Source organism: Papio anubis, chromosome 7, assembly GCF_008728515.1.
Source record: "Papio anubis isolate 15944 chromosome 7, Panubis1.0, whole genome shotgun sequence".
Classification (NCBI taxonomy): domain Eukaryota; kingdom Metazoa; phylum Chordata; class Mammalia; order Primates; family Cercopithecidae; genus Papio; species Papio anubis.
The window spans coordinates 20318331-20337338 of record NC_044982.1 but is presented as its reverse complement, the minus strand read 5'-3'; positions in this window follow the sequence as shown (position 1 = coordinate 20337338).

The following is a 19008-nucleotide window of genomic DNA, read 5'->3' as shown; positions in this document are numbered from 1 at the left end:
AAGGAAGGACGGACCTTAGGCGGCCTGGAACCTGGTGGGCAAGAGGGAACACTGAGGTTACAGCGACCGGCAGAAGGCAGATTGCCTCATAAATCACCATACTTCAGTGTGTGAAATTTAATCCTAGAAGCTTGATGATGGCATGATCTGATTCACAGTTTTTAAACATCATGCTGGCTGTTGTGTGCAGAAGCCATTAGGAGAGGGAGGGTGGAAGCAAAGAGGCCAGTCAGGATTAGGATAGAAGTGAGAGCTGATTGAGGTGGCAGTGGAGATGGAGAGAGGCGAATTGATTCAATTCAGGAGATGTTTGGAATAGGGAGTTGACAGGCATTGCTATGATGTCTCGAGGTGGGGGAGAAATCTAGAATCAAGTCCCAGTTTTTAGGCTTGAGCAGGTCGGTGAATAATGGTGTCATTTACTTTAATGAGGAAGAGTACTGGAGAGGGCATTCGAAGGGTGAATCTAGAGTTCTGTTTTAAGACAATTATTCATGTAGAGATGGACTTAAACATCCTAGTATAGATTGAAAAGTCTGGAGCTAAGAAGTTTTGAGCTTTAGGGTTTCTCAATAAACTCTTATTTCCATGACAATAACAGTTTATTGAGAAACCCTGAAGCCAAGAGGCTGAATTAAAACTGATCACTGGTAATAGATCTTGCAGAAGACAAAGATGGTGTGAATGGAAACTTGGTCAGGACTGGGTGCTTTCAGAAGAGGTCAGTCTGTCTTACTTGGTGTATATACTTCAGCATAGATCCAGTGCTCAGATTTTCATGGTCAGAAACTTGGTATGTCTACATGTTGAGAACCAATTCCTTTTTCAAGGAAACATTCACACCAACTATATTCAGGCAAACTGAAATATGAAACTTCAGTTCTAATTTATTAATTAGTATATGCCAGTGATATGAACCAGATGCATTTTTAAGCAAAAGTAACCTGTTATTTTCACAGTAGGAAAATAAGTGAGACTAAATTTTGCTCAGAACCCTTCTTAGGTTAATCCTTTAATACCGCTGTTCTGATGCCAATCCTATTATAATTTGGCTTCAAGTATAGAATTTCCTACAGTGAAAAGAATGTCACTAATGCTGATAGAATTAGCTAGAGGTAGTCTTTCTCTCTTCAGACATGGTTTACCAATAGCACCACAAATATTTTAGTGAAGACATTCTTTTTTGAAGAACCTATCATCGTGCTTGAATAAATTCTACTGATATTTGTCTCTACAAATCATGTTATAAGGCTCCCTTCACTGACCAATCTCTTTTTGATGACTCAAATATTCTTCCTCTGAACATATTAATAATCTCACTAAGATTTTTCTCAGGATTTTAGGTGTATTTTTATATACCACAATTATGTATCAATTGAATATCTGAGCTCCTGTGTAGCAACGCTGTTTCTCTTTGGTGAATTGCTTAGAGGAAATCTGTTGTTGCCCTATAAGATCATGCTTCATTCAAGAAAGTTTTGGTAGTGCTTATGCGGCTGTATCTACTGAAATAACAACAAAGACTAAAATTGTTTTCCACACTATTAATGAAAGAAAAATATAATATGTTGCTGATAAATTTGAATTATCCATATATTCAATTAACTATATTATTTTTCAACCCCAATGCCAGTGCAACGCAATACTTTTATGGTAATTTATTTCTTCAATTTGAGACCTCAGGTGACACTATTTAAATGTTTATTTCTTTTAATCTGAGAACTCAGATGAAATTCAAAGTAATTTTAATTCATCTAACAATTAACAGATTTGAAGTTCAAAGCAATACTGCTGTGCCTGGGATTTCCAAGTTTGTAAATGTTAAAACAGGATTTAGAAATGCGTGTCTTCTAACACTCAATCTTTTAATAATACTGATATCCAAGATTCTCTGGGTCTTTTCTGTGAGCTAGGCACTTTGCTAGATGCTTTATAGAAAATATCTCATTTAATCAGCACACAAATGTATCCCTTATAAAGCAGAATAAACTGGAGGATGTAGAGAGAAATCCTTTACCGCCATCCTTAGAACTATAACAGGTGGCTCAGGCTTTGCACTAAGTGAGTGTGAGTTTAGAGTTCGTAGACCTGAAGCCATGGCAATTGATGATGGCTATCCCAATGTTCCAGATGTTCTTCATTTTAATGGTGCCTCTGAAATGTGAAAAATTCACCAAGGTTTTTTTTTTGGTTTTGTTTTTTTTTTGAACTGATTGAGCCATTGCTCACTTCCATTTGTTACTCCAACATTATCTGTATTATCATGTGAGTGGATAGTGTTACAATCCTTAATAAAATCACTTACAGTCATTTTACTTATAGTCAGTTTTACGAATAAAGCACTCTACAATCTGTCCTGGAGTCATTATAAGGGTTGCATAATATTACACTGCATATACAGTATCCACAGTGTTCTGAACAACCCAGAAGGAGTTCATTTTGATTTTTGTTTGTTTGTTTATTTTTAATTTGTTCAATATCTGTATTTTGGCCTCAATCTTTGGCCACAGAGGTGTTCCAGTTGAACGCTATTCTTCATGCACTCAGACCTTCTGTTTCCTTTCTTCCAATTTCTCTCCCCAGTTTTTCAGGCCACTTTGCCTCTTTATTCCTCATGCCCAGAAGGTCAACCCACTCTATCTAACATCTCTCATAGGTGATTCAACATAATTCTGCATTTCACATGTTGTCAAGTCTGGAGGGGCAGGGATGATAGGAATTCTAAGAGTAAAATATGTAGAACAAGGGAAGAAGCCTCTGAGAATGGTCTTACCTTTGGTTGGGTCAGCTAAGAATGATGATAAAAATCAGTCACTGCAAAGACTAAGCTCCACTTAGTATATATCATGCATTGTATTATGCTAAAATGGTCTTACATGGAATCATAAAAGTTCCCTTCCTATTCTAGTCCTTGTCATGCAGCCTTTTACTCTAGCCTCTAGGAGAGGGTAGGGTGGAGAAAAATATATATTAGCACACAAGAACCAACAGTAAAGTTTACAACCTGAAATACATCCTCTTCAGATATCCTGTTCAGATGCTAAAAGCATGATATGCTGATGAAGCCAGAAAAATGAGCTCTAGATTTTATTTATTATTTTTGTTTGGATCCAGGAGGCCTTCAACGTCCTTCATTTTTTTTTTATTTCTTTATAAAAACAACGCCAGGCAGACATATATCTTACAATGAGCTCATAGTATTATCTTCTTGTGTAAAAAACAGCATGCTCGTGTTGCTTGTTTTTCTCAATCATTGCCAAAATAAGTGGCATCTACTTTTCTGTTATATCACATATAGTCACATATATTTCATTTACAAAGGAAAATAATTCATTAATTCTTATGTTACCATTGTTCAATCAAGATATGCCCTCAATATGATGCATAGTTGGTTTCAGACGTCTGGATAATAGAATCTCTCAAGTATTTTCTCTGAGAACTGTAGCAATGCTGGAGTCCCTAGCCATAAGGGCTTATTGCTGTTGCTGTTTCTGACTACCTTGTTTTTTGATTCTGATAAGCTGCATGCAGCTTTCACTTGCTTTCCCCATCACATCTCATTCAGTAGCCTATTGTATTAGATCCTTATAATCTCTTTCTTATCTTTCTCTCTCTTTCTTATCTTTCTCTCCATCTTTCTTCTCTTTCTCTCTCTTTAGTTCTCTTTCTTTCTTCTTTTTGTTTGCTTTCTTTTCTCTTCCTTCCTCTCTTCCTTCCTTCTCTCCTTCTTTCTTCTCTCTTTCTCCTTCCTTCCTTCTTTCTCTCCCTCTCTTTCTTTCTTCTCATTCTCCCTCTGTTCTCTCTCTCTCCCTCACTCTCTCTCCTCTGTTCAACCATTCCCCTCTACCAAGTAACTGTAGGCAAACTTCCTAAAGCAAAACTAGAATTTTCCTCTGAGACATCAACTTGTGCTTTGCAAAAACTTTCTTCTCTGCCACACAGAGTGATTTCTTGCAATGGATACAGTCTTCTGCAACTTGACAAGGTCTTTCCTCAGGAGCCTTCACTTTCATGAAGTTCTTCCATTCTGTTTGAAAATCTTCTTGACTTTTGCCTTCTTGATATATAGAAGACAAATTTCTGACTTGGTAATTAAAAGTTCTTAAGGCAAATATGGTGGTAAAATTCTTTCTGTGGTAGACAATTCTATGTGTTCATCTAATCCTCTGTCTGAGTGCCACCTAGTAACAATAGGGTGGGCTTCAGCTATTTTTGTATGACGTGATCACACCCTTAGTTGACCACTGATGATTGGACCAGGCACCAACACAAGATGGAGTAATCTGTTTAGAAATTAGGCCTGGGCAGTGTGACTCAAGAAACTGATCATTAAGTACAGAGAGATTCAAGAGAACTAAATTAGTAGTATATTTCTGAGTTCCAGCATCAATTTCTACATTAAGTAACATAGTGTTTTATCTTTCCTAAACATCAATGTTCTTGTCTATAAAATGAGGCTGAACTAGATGTTGCCAAAGGTCTCTTGCTTGAGTTTATATTAATCCATTTTTTGTTGTGTTTAGATTTTTTAAGTTATCTTTTCCAGAAATTATTTATTGAGCTTTCATATCCAATCTAGACACTCCTTCTCTCTGCTACCATGGCACCTTGTACAAAGTTCTAGTATTATAATTTTCTGTTTACATGTGAAATGCCATGACTAACCTATGAGTTTACTGAGACTGAGGACTTTGGAGGTAGGACCCAGAGGAATAATATTTTTAAGTAAACAATTAATCTCTTAATGATTACATATGCAGAAATATTGGGCTCTTAAATAGAATTTGTATCAAAATTACAGATAATTCTGCTTTGACCAGAGTTCCCTCTCTTCTCTGAAATATCTGTAATGCACTACTAGACTACAAGAACTTTACCAAAAGCAGATGTTGCAAAGTAAGATGAAGCCATCATTTGGACATGTGGAATGTCCAAAATTCTCTGCCACTTTTTGGCAGCTGGGACCATGCTTTGAGGTCTCGATTCAGAGACATGGACTCTTGTCAGCAGGAATATATTATGAATAGTTTATTTAAATCTCAGGATCACAGAGAATATTCAAACTTGTATTTGGAGTTTAACATGGATAACTACCAGTTCTGTTATTCTATTTTTAACTCTGATAAGGTTGGCAAATAGTGTGTATTAGATCATATTAAGCTTTGTTTAATATTATGAAAACTATTTTATATGTTTCATGTGGATATGATATATTTTTGGATGGAAAGTATGTTAAATTTTGGTACATTATTATTAGTGTTTTCAAGTCATATTTGAAGCCATACTTTTAAATTCTAGCTGTGGCCAAAATAAACTAATAAAAAGCACAATATGATTTTACTAATTAAAAAATTTTTGCTTAAGTAGTTAAAATCATGACTAAATGGTAGCCATGAATATAACTGTTTCAGCAAGATACCGTCAATTAATACTTTACAATTACACTTGAAGAAATACCAAAGTTCTGTAGAATATTTCCACTTTTGCCTAGATACACACCAAAATTAATTTTTCATCGTATAAATATTCTATTACAACTACTTCTAGAAAGCAAATAGAGTAATACTTCTAAGGATGTAGAAAATCCTAAATATTACCATTAAATTCCTGTTTAAGTGGTAAGTAGCAAATCCACCCTAACCGGGTGGATTTCATCTCACTGATGAAGTTTCCTCCCTCCTGGAGACATCCTATAATTGAAGAATAGAGGTCTGGATGTTGAGAGGTTTGACAAATGATAAAACCTGGGAACAGACCCATGACACACCTCATGAAAAAAAAAATATTCTCAAGACATTTTATGAGCTATGGGAAGACTTGAAGACATTTCAAAGTATTAGAGAGAGACAAGTTCTTGAGAAAATAATTCGTCATTAATTTTCCCCTTTCTACCTTTTCTGTGTAACCCTGTTTTCTCCTACCTCCCTGTCTTTCTTTTTTTCCTGTTCTCCCTTTCTACTTCTTAAACCCTGCCCATTTTCGTCACAGGAATGCTTGAGTTTAGAAGACTAAGGTGATCTCGAAATTAAAGTCCTTTTTTTATAAGACAATAAGTGGTGCCTATGCTGAACATTAGAAACAACTATCACATATGATTCATTTGTCCTTCAGCTAAAATTCATCTTATATGTGCCTAAAACAACATGTCCTAAAATGGAAACGTCGCAAAGAAGATAATCCATTTCCTGCATTATTTCTATCTTCAAATGTCTAGTTCAACTAAAGATGTTCAATGGCATTGATTAGAAAAATACAGAAGACTTTAGATAACATTATAAATCTAGATAAATAAAAATAAATGGCACAAGATACTTTTGATTTCTAACATAAATGTTTTGATTTATTGCATTTCATCATAGAATTTTGACTTAAGCCTTAGAATCTGTGGAATATTTGCAAAAGTACTTCATTTTTGAGCTACAAAACTTGAAATCCAATGTTCCTTGCTACCAAAAGAATCAATGTAGATGGGTTTCTCCCAATATAGCTCTCTGGTCATTTTTATTCTACATTAAAACTCTTCATTGGGCTTCACCATTATGAAGATAAATTTCAAACTCTTCGTGTGACCTACCATGCCTTCTCTATTGTAGGACCTGGGAGATTTTCTAACAATGTCTCATTTTGCTGCCTTCCTTTAACTAGATCCTCCTTGGTAAAGAGAAGTGTACTTAGTGTGCATTTTGACCAAATATGAAAATCTGAGTATTGACATCGATATGCAGGCAAAACCAAGGGGAAAGTCAAATATCATCATGGAAAGAATTAAATGCTGTACTACCAAAAGAATCTTAAATTGTCTCACAATTAATTATAGTCGTTTTATCAAAATGTTAATAGACATTTTTTAAAATTTCACATTATTCTGCAAAAGTAATAATTTATTAGCATGATCAGCTATTGAATTATTCCTGTGGTTATTATATTACACACTTCCAATATTAACTAGACATCCATTTTCCTTTGAGACTGGAGCAAAAATAAACTTTTTGTTCTGGCTCCCAACCATAGGATACTAGATTATTGTGTCCAAGGTATTATGCCTTTTTTTTTTTCTCTGTGAGATGACTGGGGTATAATCTTGTCACCCTTTTAACTTCTGGACTGGAAAATGGGATCGATGATGGGATCTTTCACTGATGTGATCTCAAAAGTGAGGCTTAATGTATCAGGTGACAAAATAATTTTCAGGAGCATGCCTATTATATTGTCTTCATTCAACATTTCGTTTTGCTTTGTTTTAATTTCTAGTATTTTTTCTTGAATTCAAATAATTCTACAGAAGCCTATGGGGAAGTGTCCTGATATATGAGGCAAGAAGTATGGTCGTGGAGCAGTGATTGGTTTTGAGATAACCAAACAATATGCTAACATCCATTTGTGAAACTATTCCTATAAACTATAAAATTAAACAAGGAAGAAGGGAGGGGAAAAAATAAAAATAAAGCAAGCTTGTAGCATATTCAGCATTAATCATGAGTCAGCTTACTCTTTGCCTCGTAGTCATTTACTGCCTGTTGCCCCAGAATCAGGTAAACCCTGTCACAAATTATAGTTACTCTTACCTACTCTATAGGTGCCATTTTAAGCCTCAGGAAACATTAAGCTTCCCATTTGAGATATTCTTTCAGTTCTTGCCTATGGGTGAAACTAGTGATACCAGGTGGTCTGAAGGACCCCAGAAGGAGCTGATTCACCGAAGAATGCAGTTTCCACATCCTAATGATTTCATCCTATTTACGCTAAAAAAATCAATGACTCGGCCCGGTGTAGTGACTCATGCCTGTAATCCCAGCACTTTGGGAGGCCGAGGCAGGCAGATCACGAGGTCAGGAGATCATGACCATCCTGGCTAACATGGTGAAACCCCGTCTCTACTAAAAATACAAAAAAAATTAGCTGGGCATGGTGGTGGGCGCCTGTAATCCCAGCTACTGGGGAGGCTGAGGCAGGAGAATGGAGTGAACCCGGGAGGCGGAGCTTGCAGTGAGCCAAGATCGCGCCAATGCATTCCAGCCTGGGCTACGACAGAATGAGACTCCATCTCAAAAAAAAAAAAAAAAAAAGAAAGAAAAAAAAATCAATGACTCCAATTTTCCAGCCCCTTGCTTTCAGTGATGCCCTTAAAACTCCCAGCCCAGAACTCCTCAGATAGATGGATTTGAGAGCTCTTCCTGCCTCCTTGCTAAGCTCTCCTGCAATCATTAAAGTCTTTATCTGCTGCAAACCCTACTGTCTCAATGTATTGGTTTTTTACCGTGTAGTAGGCCTAGGAACCTGGTGGTCCTATAACACTTACATCTCCACACCATATCAGGTACACTTATCTGTGCCTTTGTATAGATTGATAGCAACAGTTTTAGAGTACAAATCAAAAAATACATACTGTAGAATCATATTAATTCTAGACACTCGGAAAGTAGTACTTTATCTTCAACTAACTATTAGTAGTAAAACAATATTAAGAACATTAGAATAAAATATACATGCTTCTATCTCTTTTGAATGTCATGTAGTTCTTTGGCTATAGAAAAAATATGTAGAAAGTAGTTGTTTCTCTTTCTGCTCATAATCATTAATTCTGTTTTGTATAAGCTGTTCTATAATTATTTTCTGAGCATTCAACTGAAGAACATGCATACAACTTTGTAAGCTACTGATCACTAAATTATTCATAGCCAATAACAATATGAGACTTTTGTATTGATTTTTTATTGCATTCATGCTCCTTGTATTGGATTCATTCATTCTCTCATTAGTTCTGGGAAATTCAGTAGTCATCTGTCCCTCAGTAAGTAAGTAAAGCAGAAAGAATGTCGAATTTATCATTAGACCACTAAGCTCTCAAGCTAAAATAAAAAATAATCTGTTTTTCTACACAAGTACAAATATTTGATGTGTGATGTAAAGAAGTAATATATTTGAAAATGTTATTATTTTACACAAAACAAGGAAAATGTATCAGGAAGGTAGTATGCGATTTCCAGGTCAAGGCTTTAAGAGGTATGTCTCTCCCAAACCCCATCATTCTGTCTCTCTCCTTTCCCTGGCTGGACACAAATAATGACAGGTCTCTAGGGAAATGGGGAAGCCAAACTATGGAAAGTCTCGGCAGCTGACCCTCCATATGGAGGCAAGCCATCTGCTGCTATAGAACACCCTCTGTGAATCAGTACATGAGCAAAAACAAACTTTAATTGTAATTCTATTGTTGCCACCATCTGAGGTTATTTGGTTACACAGTCCAGTGCTCTCTCTCTCTGCACCCCCACCCCACCACACACGCAGACACACACACATACAGAATGATTCATCTTTTATAACAGTGTTTTAATATTTTTATATTCTTTGTGTTTAAGGCTGAATTAAATATAGTTATCGTTTTAATATTTATTTATTTATTTATTTATTTATTTATTTATTTATTTATTTAGACAATTCTCCTTCTGTTGCCCAGGCTAGAGTGCAGTGGCATGATCTTGGCTCACAGCAACCTCCTCCTCCTGGGTTCAAGCAATTCTCCTGCCTCAGCCTCCTGAGTAGCAATTCTAGTGGCAACATGTCAGAGGTACCTGAACCACAGCAACTCCATTTTGAATACAGGCTAGGTAAAACGAGGCTGAGACCTACTGGGTTATGTTCCCAGAAGGTTAGACATTCTAGATCAAAGGGTGAGATAGAAGATTGAGTAGGTACTCCTCCCACTCATTCTAGGTCACAGGGTGAAATAGAAGGTTGACTAGTACTCCTCCTGAGTAGGAATTACAGGCACACACCACCATGCCCAGCTAAATTTTGTATTTTTGGTAGAGACGGGGTTTCACTATATTGGGCGGGCTGGTCTGGAACTCCTGACCTCATGATCCATCCACCTAGGCCTCCCAAAGTACTAGATGAGCCACCGTGCCAGGCCTAATTTTTGTTCTTTTAGTAGCGATGGGGTTTCACTATATGCTTCTTTTGATACTGTATATGAACTTAGAGTTTTTCTCTTCATGACATTTTTAGGTGACAATGTTTAAATAGTGTTAAATCGTCCTCTCCAGAGGAATAGAACTCTCAATTCTCAAACAGAAATTTTTTCTTAAAAATGTTTTGACTCAGTAGAATTAAATGACAAAACACTTAAAGGTTATGTTTAATGTTATAAATACTAGAACAACAAACACTTTTGTTTGTTACTGAAAAAGGGTCCCGATCCAGACCCCACGACAGAGTTCTAGACCAGATAGGGTAACTTCCTGATGCTGCCATTGCATTTGTAAACTGTTACTTTGCTGGTGAGAATGTATTTTAGCATGCTAATGCATTATGATTAGTGTATAATGAACAGTGAGGACCAACAGAGGTCACTTTCATCACCATCTTGGTTTTGGTGGGTTTGGCTGGCCTCTTTACCACAACCTGTTTCATCAGTAAGATCTTTGTGACCTGCATCTTATGCCAACCTTCTATCTCACCCTGTGACCTAGAATGCCTAACCTTCTGGGAATGTAACCCAGTAGATCTCAGCCTCATTTTACCTAGCCTGTATTCAAAATGGAGTTGTTGTAATTCAGGCACCTCTGACATGTTGACGCTAGAACTTTGATGCACTCTGTTCTCCATCAATCATTATAACTTAAAATTGTTTAAACATAGTTAACTTCACAAGGATATATTAATCTTCCAAAAATTATTCTGCTCGGATAAATTCTTGGGAGTTATACTATTTTTTAAAATATATAGTTGTATAGTTAATCAATAATCTTAATTACTGGAGCTTTTAACTTTTGCAATAATAGACAGATGTTTATATTTTACCTTCTATTATTTTTGAAGAAAATGTAGCTAAACAGATTTTTTTCCTAAATATATGCAGAATGTTAATATATATTAGAAACATGATTATTGGGGTATTAACTCCAAACCCAAGTGAGGTGCTTTGATTGTGTTACTCGAGGTTATTGAACTGATTAATAAGAATTAGAAATGCAATCACAGCATTATTGATCACACATGAGTTTAGGCATGCAAGAAATGACATTGGTGTGGGTCTCTGACAAATTTTTCTTACAAAGCCTGAAGCCAACACTGAGTGGCAGGTTTTTGCCAAATGCTAAAAATGAAGCTTAACACTTTGATAAATTATTACTCCTTCCATTATGTTGTATAACGCCTTAAATCTCACCAACTGTGCACACATTGTTCCTTTTCCCTTCATTCACATCATGTATCTGATAAGCCTGTCTTTTGAAATGCCGTTGAACCATCTTCTCTTTTCAAGAAATTTACTTTGAATGGCATTTTCTCAATCTCTCAACCTGTAATACTATGTAGTACACTCAATTTAATTATTTGGGGTGTAGGTGTGTGTGTATACTACAGTAGGTCAGTAAATATTTGTTGAATAATAGTGAAATAGTTTCTATTTGTTAGGCTTGAATACAATGACTGTCAGGAAAAAAAAAAAAATTGCAGGCTTCTGGTTAGAAGAAAATGAGCCCATTTGCTGTCTTAGCTAAATCACTACTTTGTACTGAAATGCACATGTACATGCCTCAACAGCTGCTAATTTACAATATCAAGGAGAACTGAGTGTTTTGTAGAAATGATAGGCTCATTGGTAGGTCTGAGGCTTTTACTCAGCTTCTGGAAAGCAGGAAGCATGAGAGCAAATATTTGCACACAAAAGAACAGAGGAAACCTTGTAGCTTTGGGAAGAGCACAGTAATGGAGTTGGGGGAGTATCATACAAGCACTGGCTTACAGAGTCCCCAGCAATAGAGCTCGCTGCTGTGAGTAGGAGTGGAAGTTTGGATATGCAGCAAAAAAATTTCCTGAAGAGCTAAGTGTGGTTCAGTTCTGGCACCAGTTCTCTACACTGTTTATCCCTTTATCCCCTCCTGAGAGTGCTGATCACCTGGCATTTAACCCCTGGGTCCTGAGATTAAAACAGATAGATAAAAACAACAAAATACTTGATGTCTCTAGAGTTAGCTGGGACTGTTCCAGTTTCTGTGCCTCATTCTGGCATTTGGAAGAGGCCCTGACTGGTTTTGGCCTTCACCATCTAAAGTAATGCTTGATGGTCACCACTTTCTGCTCAGGAGCGGTTACTTCTACTTGTAGCAAACCCCCCCAGTTAAGAGGCCAGCTCGGGAAATGGTTTTGCCTACTTCATAGCAGATGCTACTCAAGAATAACTTAACCAACCAAGGCTGTCACAGTAAAGTACAAAAGGACCTCCCAGAAGCCAAGCCTATTTGAAGAAAATCCAGGGAATGCACGAAATAATCCAAGATGAGCAAACAAACACACAAAAATAGGGCAACAATGCTAGAATATTTAAGTATCTCTAGAAAAATGTAGTAAATCTACAAGACAAGAACAGACAAATACAAGAGAAACAAAGTATTTTGACTGGCAAAACTACAGGGAAAAATTGACATGCTAAAGAGTACAACTGAGGAACTATTATGGACAGGTAAAAGATGTATAAGAAAAACAACAGGGTAGTTAACATCTTAGTAACAGCATTTTAAAAAGTAAGCAAGGAAGAAGAGAAGGGAAGAAAATAAGGCAATAATAAAAGAAAATGCAACCGAACTAAAGTAAGGCAAAAAGTCTTCAGATCCAAAGGACCATTTAAGAGCAAACATTCTGAATGCAGAGAGACATGCACATGGAGTTTCATAAACTGAGGTTAAATACACTAAAATTCTGAAACAAAGATGAAGACAATATATTCCCAGTGGAAAGTACGTGAGTTACCAGCAGTGAATTCACATGGCAACCTGAATTCTTGCCTGCTCAGAAGAAAAAATTTGGCTGAGTGGCCTAAGAAAGAAAAAGAGACTGAGGCAAGTTTCAGAACAGGAGTGGAAGTTTACTAAAAAGTTTTAGAGCAGGAAAGAAAGGAAAATGCACTTGGAAGAGAGCCAAGTGAACACTAAGAAGGTCGGGTGCAACATTTAACTGTCATCCTAGGATTTTATATGCTGGCCCACTTCCGGCATCTTGCACTCCTTTCATCCTTCCCTTAAGCTTGGCTGCCTGCATGCACTGTGCCCTCTTTACCCCTGGGAAGTGAGCATGAACCGTGTGTTTGGGAGGTTGTATGCAACCCATATGAGACTTTCTTCCCTTTTCCAGTGGAGTGCCCCAGAAGGCCATACTCCACCATTTTGTCACTTAATGCACGTGCGCAATAAGTTGCATCTCCCTGGTGACCACACTCAACTAACACGTTAGTGTGACAAGTGTGGACGGTCAGGAAATGACCTCTCTCTGGCACCAGTTGCCAGTTTATTATGTTTAGAGAGGCAATATGATACTTGCTGAACCATCACCCAACATTCTTGATGGTGAGGGAGAACTCTCTCCTGCCCCAATCATGCCTAACTACCTGCAACAAGTTTACGTACAAAGGAAATGAAACCATAATGGAATCTGAATAGCTGTCATTAAACTGGATATACGAGGAATAAAAAAATTATAAAGAGGCTGGGAGCCGTGGCTCAAGCCTACAAAGTGCAACAGTGCACTTTGGCAGGCCACGGCGGACGGATCATAAGGTAAAGAAATCTAGACCATCCTGGCTAACATGGTGAAATCCTGTCTCTACTAAAAAATCAAAAATTAGCCGGGTGTGGTGGCGCACGACTGTAGTCCCAGCTTCTCGGGAGGCTGAGGCAGGAGAATCACTTGAACCCAGGAGACGGAGGTTGCAGTGAGCCCAGATCGCGACATCGCACTCCATCCTGGGCGACAGTGAGACTTTGTCAAAAAAAAAAAAAAAAAAAAAAAAGAAAGATTATAAAGAAATACTTTGAAACAAAAATGATTTTGAATCAAGCAACGTAAACTATTTTGAAGATAAAATAATGATTTTAGGTATGGGTAGGCAAAAAACTTATTTTTAAAATATGTTTTTGTGGGAAAAATAATCTTAAATTTATAAGGAGAAAAAAACGTATAGAATTACAAGAGTGAGAAGGCCTGGAATTAAATACATTGAAAACCTACTCGAGATTCTCTAGCTACGCATCCTGGTGATTGGGAGCAGAAAGTCGTAGACTCTAGAAAATATGTTTTTCCAGGAAAGCCAGTTTCACTCAATAGATAGTTTACTTTTGATGATAGAGAGTCGATGCTACACTAAAAGGCATGAACTGAGAAGAAAAATAGAAAGGCAATTTAAAACACAATGAAATGCAAAGCAAAATACAACGCAAAATTATTTTGAATTTCCAAAACATAAGAATCCATGAAATTCTTGTTTTCTCTGAGTGACTCATTTACAAACAATATTGACTTTTTTTTTCCTATGTAAGTTTATTCAGACTTGGATGGAATATTCAGTTTTCAGAATCAATCTACAGTCAAAAATTAAAACAATTAACTTTTGACAAAAATGCAAAATAATATATAGTAAGTAGAAATTAGAAGGTGTAAAGACGGGGAGGAATAGAACCAAGTTCTGGCTGCTAATTTCTTTATCTTAAATAGCTAAGAGTCGAGAAATACTCCTTAAAGTAGTGACATAATCAAGATACACACATATTACTAAAAGACATAATGGTGACATTTAAAAGTCCTACAAGTAAAAGTATAAATATGAAAATGGGGAGCATAGTTGAGAAGAAAATGTCAGGGAAAGGGAAAATGAGCTAATTCAATATCATTCATTATTGAGACTCTATAAATAGTCTTCACTTTTGAAAAATCAAGAAATGGATGTAAAAGCATATTACATATATCTTAGAGTTACAGAGTTACCTCTCCTTAAAAAGAAACCAAAAAAACATAACAAAGTAAAAACCATCAAAGGTAAGTATCTCTGGGCGGTGAACTACATTTGGGCCATAAGTTTAATCTTTACATCAAGTTTTCTACTGTGTGCGTATTGTCCTTCATGAATTAAAAAGCATCACTTCTCTGATACTATTCTACATCTTTTGGTCTCAACCATTTCTCAGTACACTTCCAGCTTTATCCAGTAGGTATTTAGGCTATAGAACGATTTGGGGTCACTAAATAAATCGCAGATGATTACTAAACACTGAATTTAGCAATTTTTTTACAACATTAAAGAGCAAATTAAATACAACCCTTGTTCCGAGCTATCATCAAAGGCCAAGCATTTCAATGACATTTTTCTTAATTTTAAAAATAATCCTGTCTACTATTATAGCCATTTTACAGATGGCAAAACCAACCCAGAGACTGAAGATGACTTTTACGAAACCACAGGCTCCATTTGCAAGTTCTATTTCCCCCACCTGCCCCTTGCTACTGTTTTTTACTTTAAGGTTCATAACTGAGATATTAAACTTGAAGAATTTATTTGGGAAAAACTCAGTCTCATATTCACAATGAGACTGAGAAAGATAAAGATTTCATGGATTCTTATGTTTTGGAAATTCAAAATTATATATAAACATATATAAATATAAATATATATATATTTCCCACAATCTGGGCTGAATGAAATGAGAGGGTTTACACAACTTGCAACATGTGTTCTCTGCGGATGATATGAGAGATCTGGAGGAGAAATCCCAGCAGTCAAGCATGCACTGGGGAAATAAACGGTGGCGCCACCCAGCCCCATTCTGCGTGAGTTACAATGAGTTACAATAAGTTATTAATAGACATGACATCTTGAGGGGTTTCAGCTGAGGTTCCTGACAGAGAAATTTCATGGGTTGGATGCCAAAATATACTATTTTGTTCTTATACTTTATGTTTTGTATTTGGGGTTGTCTAAGCTATTTAAACAAAGCTACTACCTAGTTGGAGTATCTTCAAGAAATTTGTTCAGAGAGTATCACAATTAGAGGTTATAAGACAGCCCAAAACAGAGGATGCTTTTTGATTACTATATTGGCATGACTTGATGCAGTGGATCTCTGTTAAAATAACTGACGATTTTCAACTGTGCCTGAAAACTCAGAGACGGAATGAGTTGAGTAATTTGTAAAGCCCAGTGCAAAATGAAATTGTGGAGTTACTTTTTCAAAAATGATTAAGAATTTCAAGAGAGTGACTACAGAGCATTAAACAAAGTGTGGAACTCTTCCATTTGTGGGGTTCCCTTTTATGGCACTCACAGGTCCTGTGTCCTTGGGGAGCTGACCCTGCCTAGTTAGGCAACTTGGGTGATGCCTTTGATGGTGATTCAATTGCTAAAAGAAGGCAGGCAGCACCAAGGCAGCGTGTTCCTGCATCTGATGCCAAATGCTTCTGTCTATCCGTCCCGAGCTCTCTGTGGCTTTATCAGATCTTTTAACGCTAAACTTGCTGAGCAATCTGTCACTCAAACCACCTTTGGTAATGCCCCTACATCGGTAATTTTCCTTCCATCCTGTATTAGAAATTGTCTACAATGTTCAGGACAGCCTTTTGGTAGAGATACTTCTGCTCTACTCTGATTTTGTCTTTTCTCTTTCTCTCGTGTACTCTGAAAATCACCCCTTCGTTTTGTAATCAGTGTCTTCCCTATACATTTTTGGTATTGGTCTTTCTTTGACATTTATGTAAAGCAGGTCCCTAGATTATATAAATTTGTTGCCCCACAAATGTGGATCCACTTATTATTTTTCTTATTTAGTATCGAGATACAGAAATTCTAGAGAGACCTATATTCTCCCAGGTAGAACAAAATCTCAATTATTACTCTGATGTTCTTTGCTGCCTCACTCTACATTGCCTTGATTGTACTGATGTGAACGCTAAGACACAGTAAGGCTAAGTCGCTTTGCAGAATCCTACAGTGCATTAATCTAATGTTGTTGGTCAGCCCATGGTCTCTGGCCACCAGTCCTGTAACCTTCCCTTCCCCAGCCTTGTCTATCTACCCTAATTCCTGTTCACACAATAAATGAACACTGTGCAAGATTTGAATGTACGTTGTAAGGGTCCATTACTGAAATTCTTCCTTCCTTTCTTTTTCTCCAGGCCTACTAAAATAATTTTCTGATCTTCAATTTCATTTTCTGTGAAAAGTAGTTCAACGCAATAGGTTGGAAACAGTGCATGGGCCTGTTGATAGAAATGAAAAACAACCTTGGTTCATGAGATGTTCTGACAAATCTGCTTCATAAATATGATGATTTCAAATAATAATTATGTTCATGAATTTGTATACTTTTTTATGCCATGTTCCTATATTCTAATATTCTTTTTCATGCCAGGCACTATTCAAAAGGTTTCATATATGCCAACCTCCTCACAACAACCCCAAAAACTAATATGCTTATCCTCCCCTTTTTACAGAGGAATACATGGAAAATAAACTAACTTACTCAGGTGCTGGTAATCTCAATACTACATCCATCTCCTTATCATGAATTCACTGATCATTTGGATATGACATAAGTCTTCAATTCCCCTATAAATGCAATTTTTCTGTTCTTGATTTGATTTAAAACAGCTCTAGAATCCTTTCCATCTCTAAAATTACACAGTGTTGGAGAAGAAACTATCAGCTCTAAACGACATTCAAATGATTCCCATTAACTATCAACAATGTAATTCTGTGTTATTTTTACATCACTCTTGTACTTTTTTTGCTTAAAAAAATTAAATGATTGCGTACAAAATGAGACAATTTTGTCCTCATTTAATCCTTACTGTGAATATAGGCACAACAATTTCATTATTTTGAAGCTATTGATTGCTCTTTATATGTCCTGCTTCCATAATGAGGAACTGCTGTAATCAACCACATTACAAATTTTCCCCTCAATAACCTTTATGGCTTTAGTTTTCTGTTGTTCATCTTTAAAAACAATAGTGCCTCACAAGATTTGAAATGTTCAGGTAAAGCATTGTTTATTTGGGTGTTCTTGTTAAAGAACCTTGACTCAAAGTAAAATATGTTTCACTAAGTTCCTTTAAGGATGGTTTTTTATATTGCTCTCTCAGCCCTCAAAAAATTTCTCTGTTGGGTGACACTGAATAAATTAAACAGTGCTGATTTATGCTATAATTAGTTATCTGATGCAATATCTTAAAATAATGTCTCAGAAAAAAATTGCCTTTGCTTTTAAAAAATTGATTTAAGTGGTCTTAATACTTAAAGCCAGTTAACTGAAAAAGTCAGTAATTAAAGGACAAAATGTCACATGCATAAAGGATCTTTACAATATATTGGCAAATAAACTTAGGTCTCTTTGAAAGCATGTTGTATAAAGAAATCAGGCCAGGTGTGGTGGTTCATGCCTGTAATCCCAACACTTTGGGAGGCTGAGGTGGGCGGATCACCTGAGGTAAGGAGTTCTGAGACCAGCCTGGCCAACATAGTGAAACTCTGCCTCTAGTAAAAATACAAAAATTAGCCTGGTGTGGTGGCAGGCACCTGTAATCTCAGCTACTTGGGAGGCTGAGGCAGGAGAATTCCTTCAATCCAGGAGGCAAATGTTGCAGTGAGCTGAGATCTTCTCAAAATATTTTTAAAACCCTAATAATGTTCTTTAATTTTTTTTGTTATTGGCATTTCCTTATTATATTTCTAAAAATTATGTACAGACACATATACAAACTTACACATGGGTTAAATAATTAAAATATACATTTTTTAAGTCAAGTATCGATTTCATATTTCTATGTATTCAGTAGAAATAAACTGTGACTTAACAACTTTTTCTTTGCAAATTACTGTGTTAAGAAAAACAAAAGATAAACTACAAATCAGGAGGAAATTATTTGCAAGTCACATATTTGACAAAGTATTAAATCCAAAATGTATAAAGAATTCTCTAAAATCAATAGTAAGAACAAGGACAAAACATTGAAGCGGTATTTTGAAGGATATATGGATGACAAGCACATAAAAGTATGTTCACATAACTGGCCATTATGGAAATGCAAATTAAAGATGTGATGAGATACTACTACCCACATATATGATGGTTAAAATAAAAAGAAATAGAGAGAGACAATATTACTTGCAGGTGAGTGTGTGTGACCCTTACACATGGCTGGTGGGATTGTAACATTTTACAGTTGTTTGGAAGTTTTCTA